Source organism: Lygodium microphyllum, chromosome 16, assembly GCF_053477565.2.
Source record: "Lygodium microphyllum isolate KBCC chromosome 16, Lygodium_microphyllum_v1.1.10, whole genome shotgun sequence".
Taxonomy (NCBI): domain Eukaryota; kingdom Viridiplantae; phylum Streptophyta; class Polypodiopsida; order Schizaeales; family Lygodiaceae; genus Lygodium; species Lygodium microphyllum.
In genome coordinates this window covers 146,004,062-146,014,061 of record NC_141150.1, presented here as the reverse complement: position 1 = coordinate 146,014,061, position 10,000 = coordinate 146,004,062, and the positions used below count along the sequence as shown (strand labels likewise).

At 69.2% G+C, this 10,000-nt stretch overlaps 1 non-coding gene across 1 annotated transcript; it reads right to left on the bottom strand.

The window, feature by feature from the left end:
- Window positions 1-9,483: 9,483 nt before the first annotated feature.
- On the bottom strand, window positions 9,484-9,602 carry LOC148023630 (5S ribosomal RNA). The gene has a single exon (XR_015693974.1). It is a non-coding gene; the product is annotated as a 5S ribosomal RNA (ribosomal RNA).
- Window positions 9,603-10,000: the final 398 nt, after the last annotated feature.

Sequence of the window (10,000 nt, the reverse complement as noted above, 5' to 3'; positions counted from 1 at the left end):
GAGGGGGGGAGGGGGGGCCGAATTTTGGAGGGGGGGGGGGGGGGGGCGCCGAATTTTGAAGGTGGGGGGGGGCCGAAATTTTGAGGGGGGTGGGGGGGGGGGGGGCCGAATTTTTGGGGGGGGGGGCCGAATTTTTGAAGGGCGGGGGGGGGGGGAGGGGGGGGGGGTTGGTGTGTGTAGAGAGGGGCCGAATTTTGAAGGGGGGGGGGGGCGAATTTTTGAGGGGGGGTGGGGGGGGGGGAGGGGTGGTGTGGTGTGTGTTGAGAGGGGGGGGGGAGGGGGGCAGAATTTTTGAGGGGGCGTCATGGTGGGTGCGTGGGTGTGTTAAGGGGAGGGGAGCACGTCGCGTCGTCATGTCAACACACACCACACCACCCCTCCCCCCCCCCTCAAAAATCCCCCCCCCCTCAACACACACCACACCACCCCTCCCCCCCCCCGCCCCCAAAAAATTCGCCCCCCCCCCCCAACACACACCACCCCACCCCCCCCCCAAAAAATTCGGCCACCCCCCTCAACACACACCACACCACACCACACCACCCCTCCCCCCCCCCCCCAAAAATTCGCCCCCCCCCCTCAATACACACCTCCCCACCCTTCCCCCCCCCCCCGTCCCCAACACACACCACCCCTCCCCCCCCCCCAAAAATTCGCCCCCCCCCCTCAATACACACCTCCCCACCCTTCCCCCCCCCCCTCAACACACACCACACCACACCACACCACCCCTCCCCTTCCCCCCCTCCAAATTTCGCCCCCCCCTCAACACACACCACCCCACCCCTCCCCCCCCCCTCCAAATTTCGCCCCTTCTCCCCCCCAAAAATTCGCCCCCCCCCCCCCCCCTCAACACACACCACACCACACCACCCCTCCCCCCCCCACCCCCCTCAACACACACCACCCCACAACACCCCTCCCCCCCCCCAAAAATTCCCCCCCCCCCTCAACACACACCACCCCACCCCCCCCCCCCAACACACAAAACACCCCCCTCCCCCCCCCCCCCCCCCCTCAAAACACACCACACCACACCACCCCTCCCCCCCTCCAAATTTTGCCCCCCCCCCCCCCAAAAAAATTGGCCCCCCCTCAACACACACCACACCACACCACCCCTCCCCCCCCCTCCAAAATTCACCCCCCACCCCCCTCAACACACACCACCCCACACCTCCCCTCCCCCCCCCCAAAAAATTTTCCCCCCCCCTCAAAAATTTCCCCCCCCCCCCTCAACACACACCACCATATCCCCCCCCCCCAACACACACCACACCACCCCTCCCCCCCCTCAAAAATCCCCCCCCCCCCCTCAACACACAAAACACCACCCCTCCCCCCCCTCCAAATTTTGCCCCCCCCCCAAAAAAATTGGCCCCCCCCCTCAACACACACCACACCACACCACCCCTCCCCCCCCTCCAAAATTCGCCCCCCCCCCCCCCCCTCAACACACACCACCCCACCCCCCCCCTCAACACACACCACACCACCCCTCCCCCCCCCCCTCAACACACACCACACCACCCCTCCCCTTCCCCCCCTCGAAATTTCGCCCCCCCCTCAACACACACCACCCCACCCCTCCCCCCCGCCCCAAAAATTCGCCCCCCCTCCAAATTTCGCCCCTTCCCCCCCAAAAATTCGCTCCCCCCCCTCAACACACACCACACCACACCACCGCTCCCCCCCCCCCTCCAAAATTCGCCCCCCCCCCCCCCCCCCCCAAAAATTTCCCACCCCTCCCCCCTCAACACACACCACCCCACCCCCCCCCCCCCCAACACACACCACACCACCCCTTCCCCCCCCCTCACCACACACCACACCACCCCTCCCCCCCCCCCCCCCCCCCCCCCCAAAAAATTCGCCCCCCCCCCCTCCAACACACACCACTCCACCCACCCCCCCCAAAAAAATTCGGCCACCCCCCTCAACACACACCACACCACACCACCCCTCCCCCCCCCCCCCCCCCAACACACACCACCCCACCCCCCCCCTCAACACACACCACACCACCCCTCCCCCCCAAAAAATTCGGCCACCCCCCTCAACACACACCACACCACACCACACCACACCACCCCTCCCCCCCCCCCCCCCAAAAATTCGCCCCCCCCCCCCCCCCCCCCCTCAATACACACCTCCCCACCCTTCCCCCCGCCCCCAACACACACCACCCCTCCCCCCCCCCAAAAATTCGCCCCCCCCCCCCCCCTCCCCTCAATACACACCTCCCCACCCTTCCCCCCCCCCCCCCTCAACACACACCACACCACACCACACCACACCACACCACCCCTCCCCTTCCCCCCCTCCAAATTTCGCCCCCCCCTCAACACACACCACCCCACCCCTCCCCCCCCCCCTCCAAATTTCGCCCCTTCTCCCCCCCAAAAATTCGCCCCCCCCCCCCCCCCCCCTCAACACACACCACACCACACCACCCCTCCCCCCCCCCACCCCCCTCAACACACACCACCCCACACCACCCCTCCCCCCCCCCAAAAATCCCCCCCCCCCCCCCAACACACACCACCCCACCCCCCCCCCCCCCCCAACACACACCTCACCACCCCTCCCCCCCCTCAAAAATTCCCCCGCCCCCCCTCAACACACAAAACACCACCCCTCCCCCCCCTCCAAATTTTGCCCCCCCCCCCCCCCCCCCCAAAAAATTGGCCCCCCCCTCAACACACACCACACCACACCACCCCTCCCCCCCTCCAAAATTCGCCCCCCACCCCCCTCAACACACACCACCCCACACCTCCCCCTCCCCCCCCCCAAAAATTCCCCCCCCCCCCCCCCTCAACACACACCACCACATCCCCCCCCCCCCAACACACACCACACCACCCCTCCCCCCCCTCAAAAATCCCCCCCCCCCCCCCCTCAACTCACAAAACACCACCCCTCCCCCCCCCCCCCCAACACACACCACACCACACCACCCCTCCCCCCCCCCTCCAAATTTTGCCCCCCCCCCAAAAAAATTGGCCCCCCCCCCCCTCAACACACACCATCCCTCCCCCCCCCCCACTCCAAAATTCGCCCCCCCCCTCAAAAATCCCCCCCCCCCCCCCTCAACACACACCACACCACACCACACCAACCCTCCCCTTCCCCCCTCCAAATTTCGCCTTCCCCTCAACACACACCACCCCACCCCTCCCGCCCCCCCCAAAAAATTCGCCCCCCCCCCGTCCAAATTTCGCCCCTTCCCCCCCCAGAAATTCGCCCCCCCCCCCTCAACACACACCACACCACATCACCCCACACCACGCCTCCCCCCCCTCAAAAATCCCCCCCCCCCTCAACACACACCACACCACACCACCCCTCCCCCCCCCTCAACACACACCACACCACCCCTCCCCTTCCCCCCCTCCAAATTTCGCCCCCCCCTCAACACACACCACCCCACCCCTCCCCCCCCCGCCCCCAAAAAATTCGCCCCCCCCCCCCCAACACACACCACCCCACCCCCCCCCCCCAAAAATTCGGCCACCCCCCTCAACACACACCACACCACACACCCCCTCCCCCCCTCCAAAATTTGCGCCCCCCCCCCCCCTCAATACACACCTCCCCACCCCCCCTCCCCCTCAACAAACACCACACCACCCCTCCCCCCCCCTCAAAAATCCCCCCCCCCCCCCTCAACACACACCACACCACACCACCCCTCCCCCCCCCCCCAACACACCCCCCCCCCCAACACACACCACACAACCCCTCCCCCCCCTCAAAAATTCCCCGCCCCCCCCTCAACACACACCACACCACCCCTCCCCCCCCCTCAAAAATCCCCCCCCCCCCTCAACACACACCACACCACACCACCCCTCCCCCCCCCCCCCTCCAAATTTTGCCCCCCCCCCCCCCAAAAAATTGCCCCCCCCCCTCAACACACACCACACCACACCACCCCTCCCCCCTCCTCCAAAATTCCCCCCCCCCCCCCCCCCCTCAACACACACCACCCCACCCCCCCCCTCAACACACACCACACCACCCCTCCCCTTCCCCCCCTCGAAATTTCGCCCCCCCCCTCAACACACACCACCCCACCCCTCCCCCCCCGCCCCAAAAATTCGCCCCCCCCTCCAAATTTCGCCCCTTCCCCCCCCCAAAAATTCGCCCACCCCCCCTCAACACACACCACACCACACCACCGCTCCCCCCCCCCCTCCAAAATTCGCCCCCCCCCAAAAATTTCCCACCCCTCCCCCCTCAACACACACCACCCCCACCCCCCCCCCAACACACACCACACCACACCACCCCTCCCCCCCCCCCCCCTCAACACACACCACACCACCCCTCCCCCCCCCCCGCCCCCAAAAAATTCGCCCCCCCCCCCCCCCCCCAACACACACCACTCCACCCCCCCCCCCAAAAAAAATTCGGCCACCCCCCTCAACACACACCACACCACACCACACCACCCCTCCCCTTCCCCCCTCCAAATTTCACCTTCCCCTCAACACACACCACCCCACCCCTCCCCCCCCCCAAAAAATTCGCACCCCCCCCTCAACACACACCACGCCACACCACCCCTCCCCACCCCCCCCCCCCTCAACACACACCACCCCTCCCCCCCCCCCCCCCCCCCTCAACACACACCACACCACCCCTCCCCTTCCCCCCTCCAAATTTCGCCCCCCCCTCAACACACACCACCCAACCCCTCCCCCGCCCCCGCCCCCAAAAAATTCGCACCCCCCCAACACACACCACCCCACCCCCCCCCCCCAAAATTCGGCCACCCCCCTCAACACACACCACACCACACCACCCCTCCCCCCCCTCCAAAATTTGCCCCCCCACCCCCCGGCCCCAACACACACCACCCCTCCCCCCCCCCCCCCAAAAATTCGCCCCCCCCCCCCTCAATACACACCTCCCCACCCTTTCCCCCCCCCCCCTCAACACACACCACACCACCCCTCCCCTTCCGCCCCTCCAAATTTCGCCCACCCCTCAACACACACCACCCCACCACCCCCCCCCCCCAAAAATTCGCCCCCCCCCCTCAACACACACCACCCCACACCACACCACCCCTCCCCCCCCCCCCAGAAAAATCCCCCCCCCGCCCTCAACACACACCACCCCACCCCCCCCCCTCAACACACACCACACCACACCACCCACACCACACCACACCACCCCTCCCCTTCCCCCCCTCAACACACACCACCCCACCCCTCCCCCCCCGCCCCAAAAATTCGCCCTCCCCTCCAAATTTCGCCCCTTCCCCCCTCGTCACTCCCCCACCCAACCCAACCCCGCGTCACCCCCATGACACGGCACACCCCCCCACCGCACCGCACCCCCCCACGACGCCCCCCCCGCACCCCACCTCGAAAAACCCCGCTCCCTCCACGCCACACCACAAATGCCTCCGAAAACCCCGCTCGACCCACCCCACCCCGCGTCACCCCCCCACGACTAGGCGCACCCCCCACCCCACCGCACAGCCCAACGACGCCGCCCCGCACCCCACCTCGAAAAACCCCGCTCCCTCCATACCACCCCACCACGCCTCCGAAAACCCCGCTCAACCCACCCCACCTCGCGTCAGCCCCCCAGGACACGGCACACCCCCCACACCCCACCGCACCCCCCCACGACGCGGCGCATATCCCCCCCCCCCCGCACCCCACCTCGAAAAACCCCACTCGACCCACCCAACCCCGCGTCACTCCCCCAGGACACGGCGCACCCCCCCACCCCACCGCACCCCCCCACGACGCGGCGCATATCCCCCCCCCCCCCGCACCCCACCTCGAAAAACCCCGCTCGACCCACCCCACCCCGCGTCACCCCCCCACGACACGGCGCACCCCCCACCCCACCGCACCCCCCCACGACGCCCCCCCCGCACCCCACCTCGAAAAACCCCGCTCCCTCCACGCCACACCACCACGCCTCCGAAAACCCCGCTCGACCCACCCCACCCCGCGTCTCCCCCCCACGACACGGCGCACCCCCCACCCCACCGCACCCCCCAACGACGCCGCCCCGCACCCCACCTCGAAAAACCCCGCTCCCTCCATACCACCCCACCACGCCTCCGAAAACCCCGCTCGACCCACCCCACCTCGCGTCAGCCCCCCACGACACGGCACACCCCCCACACCCCACCGCACCCCCCCACGACGCGGCGCATATCCCCCCCCCCCCCCGCACCCCACCTCGAAAAACCCCACTCGACCCACCCAACCCCGCGTCACTCCCCCAGGACACGGCGCACCCCCCCACCCCACCGCATCCCCCCACGACGCGGCGCATATCCCCCCCCCCCCCGCACCCCACCTCGAAAAACCCCGCTCGACCCACCCCACCCCGCGTCACCCCCCCACGACACGGCGCACCCCCCCACCCCACCGCACCCCCCCACGACGCCCCCCCCCGCACCCCACCTCGAAAAACCGCGCTCCCTCCACAGCACCCCACCTCTCCTCCAAAAACCCCGCTCGACCACCCCCACCCCGCGTCACCCCCCACGACGCCCCCCCGCACCCCACCTCGAAAAACCCCGCTCCCTCCACAGCACCCCACCTCTCCTCCAAAAACCCCGCTTGACCACCCCAACCCCGCGTCACTCCCCCATGACACGGCGCACCCCCCCACCCCACCGCACCCCCCCACGACGCCCCCCCGCACCCCACCTCGAAAAACCGCGCTCCCTCCACAGCACCCCACCTCTCCTCCAAAAACCCCGCTCGACCCACCCCACCCCGCGTCACGGCGCACCCCCCACCCCAGGGCACCCCCCCACGACGCCCCCCCCCCACCCCACCTCGAAAAACCGCGCTCCATCCACAGCACCCCACCTCTCCTCCAAAAACCCCGCTCGACCCACCCCACCCCGCGTCACCCCCCCACGACACGGCGCACCCCCCCACGACGCCCCCCCGCACCCCACCTCGAAAAACCCCGCTCCCTCCACAGCACCCCACCACGCCTCCGAAAACCCCGCTCGACCCACCCCACCCCGCGTCACCCGCCACGACACGGCGCACCCCCCCACAACGCCCCCCCCGCACCCACCTCGAAAAACCCCGCTCCCTCCACGCCTCCGAAAACCCCGCTCGACCCACCCCACCCCGCGTCTCCCCCCCACGACACGGCACACCCCCCCACGACGCCCCCCCGCACCCCACCTCGAAAAACCGCGCTCCCTCCACAGCACCCCACCTCTCCTCCAAAAACCCCGCTCGACCACCCCCACCCCGCGTCACCCCCCACGACGCCCCCCCGCACCCCACCTCGAAAAACCCCGCTCCCTCCACAGCACCCCACCTCTCCTCCAAAAACCCCGCTTGACCACCCCAACCCCGCGTCACTCCCCCACGACACGGCGCACCCCCCCACCCCACCGCACCCCCCCACGACGCCCCCCCGCACCCCACCTCGAAAAACCGCGCTCCCTCCACAGCACCCCACCTCTCCTCCAAAAACCCCGCTCGACCACCCCCACCCCGCGTCACCCCCCACGACGCCCCCCCGCACCCCACCTCGAAAAACCCCGCTCCCTCCACAGCACCCCACCTCTCCTCCAAAAACCCCGCTCGACCCACCCCAACCCCGCGTCACTCCCCCACGACACGGCGCACCCCCCCACCCCACCGCACCCCCCCACGACGCCCCCCCCCGCACCCCACCTCGAAAAACCGCGCTCCCTCCACAGCACCCCACCTCTCCTCCAAAAACCCCGCTCGACCACCCCCACCCCGCGTCACCCCCCACGACGCCCCCCCGCACCCCACCTCGAAAAACCCCGCTCCCTCCACAGCACCCCACCTCTCCTCCAAAAACCCCGCTTGACCACCCCAACCCCGCGTCACTCCCCCACGACACGGCGCACCCCCCCACCCCACCGCACCCCCCCACGACGCCCCCCCGCACCCCACCTCGAAAAACCGCGCTCCCTCCACAGCACCCCACCTCTCCTCCAAAAACCCCGCTCGACCCACCCCACCCCGCGTCACGGCGCACCCCCCACCCCAGGGCACCCCCCCACGACGCCCCCCCCCCCCCCCCACCCCACCTCGAAAAACCGCGCTCCATCCACAGCACCCCACCTCTCCTCCAAAAACCCTGCTCGACCCACCCCACCCCGCGTCACCCCCCCACGACAGGGCGCACCCCCCCACGACGCCCCCCCGCACCCCACCTCGAAAAACCCCGCTCCCTCCACAGCACCCCGCCACGCCTCCGAAAACCCCGCTCGACCCACCCCACCCCGCGTCACCCGCCACGACACGGCGCACCCCCCCACAACGCCCCCCCCGCACCCACCTCGAAAGACCCCGCTCCCTCCACGCCTCCGAAAACCCCGCTCGACCCACCCCACCCCGCGTCACCCCCCCCACGACACGGCGCACCCCCGCACCCCACCTCGAAAAACCCCGCTCCCTCCACAGCACCCCGCCACGCCTCCGAAAACCCCGCTCGACCCACCCCACCCCGCGTCACCCCCCACGACACGGCGCACCCCCCCACCCCACCGCACCCCCCCACGACGCCCCCCCCGCACCCCACCTCGAAAAACCCCGCTCCCTCCACGCCTCCGAAAACCCCGCTCGACCCACCCCACCCCGCGTCACCCCCCCACGACGCCCCCGCGCACCCCACCTCGGAAAACCCGCTGCATCCACACCACCCCACCCCACCTCGAAAAACCCGCTGCATCCACACCACCCCACCCCGCGTCACGGCACACCCCACTGCACCCCCCCTCGACGCGGCGCATCCCCCCCGCACCCCACCTCGAAAAACCCCGCTCCATCCACACGACCCCGCCACGCCTCCAAAAACCCCGCTCGACCCAGCCCACCCCGCGTCACCCCCCCACGACACGGCGCACCCTCCACCCCACCGCACCCCCCGACGACGCGGCGTATCCCCCGTGCACCCCACCTCCAAAAACCCCGCTCGACCCACGGCACGTCACCTCACCCCCCCACGACATGGCACACCCTCCCTCCTAAGAAATCGCGCTCCGCAATGACACGGCACACACACCCCACTGCACACGACCCCCTCCCGCGACACGGAACCTTCCACCCCCCGACGGACCTCCTCAAGAAACCCCCCCACGACATGGCACCCCCCCGCGACATGGCACACCCTCCCTCCTCAGAAATCCCCGCTCCAACAACCCGCCCGCGCAACATGGCACGCCCTCCCTCCTCGGAAAAACCCCGCTCCACCGAACCCCCCCACAACATGGCACACCCTCCGCTCCCAAAATACCTCGCATCTTGAGGAGGGGGTATCACGTGAGAGCGAGGCAGAGGGAGGGGCCAGGCACGACGTACGCAAAGACAATCGCGACGAGGAGAGGAGGCGCCGCGTCATGGCAAGGCGAGGGGGTTTCCTACCACGATGTCAGCGTTGGAGAGTCGAGACGTGATCCGAGGGGATTTCCATGCCACGGTCTCGAAACAAGCATGCAAAAGGGTGCAGCACCAGGACTTCCCGGGAGGTCACCCATCCCAGTACTGTTCTGGCCCAAGCGCGCTTAACTGCGGAGTTCTGATGGGATCCGGTGTATTAGCGCTGGTGTGACCGCACCACGAACACAAAGGAATTCCAAAGAGCTCTTGTATACTCGGAAAGTGGCACGAGAGAGCTCAAGAGCGAGGCATGGCGGCATGCCATGCCGCTCATGCCACGGAGGACGCGACTAAACGCGAACCCTAAACCCCGCGCACATGGAGGCGACGCACAAAAGATTGAATGCCGCCGTCGCGTGCCATTTCTAACACGAAGGGCAAGCATCCACGTGAAGAGCACCCCGTGCACACATAGGCGACGACGTAGAAAAGATCGAGCCGCAGAATACGTGCCACGGAGGACACGCGCCCACGGCATGCCACAAGGCGGTGGGGGAGAGGGGGGCATGCCATTCATACCACGAGGACCCGTGTCCACGCGAGCACTAAACCCCGCGCACATGAGATTCGAGTCATAG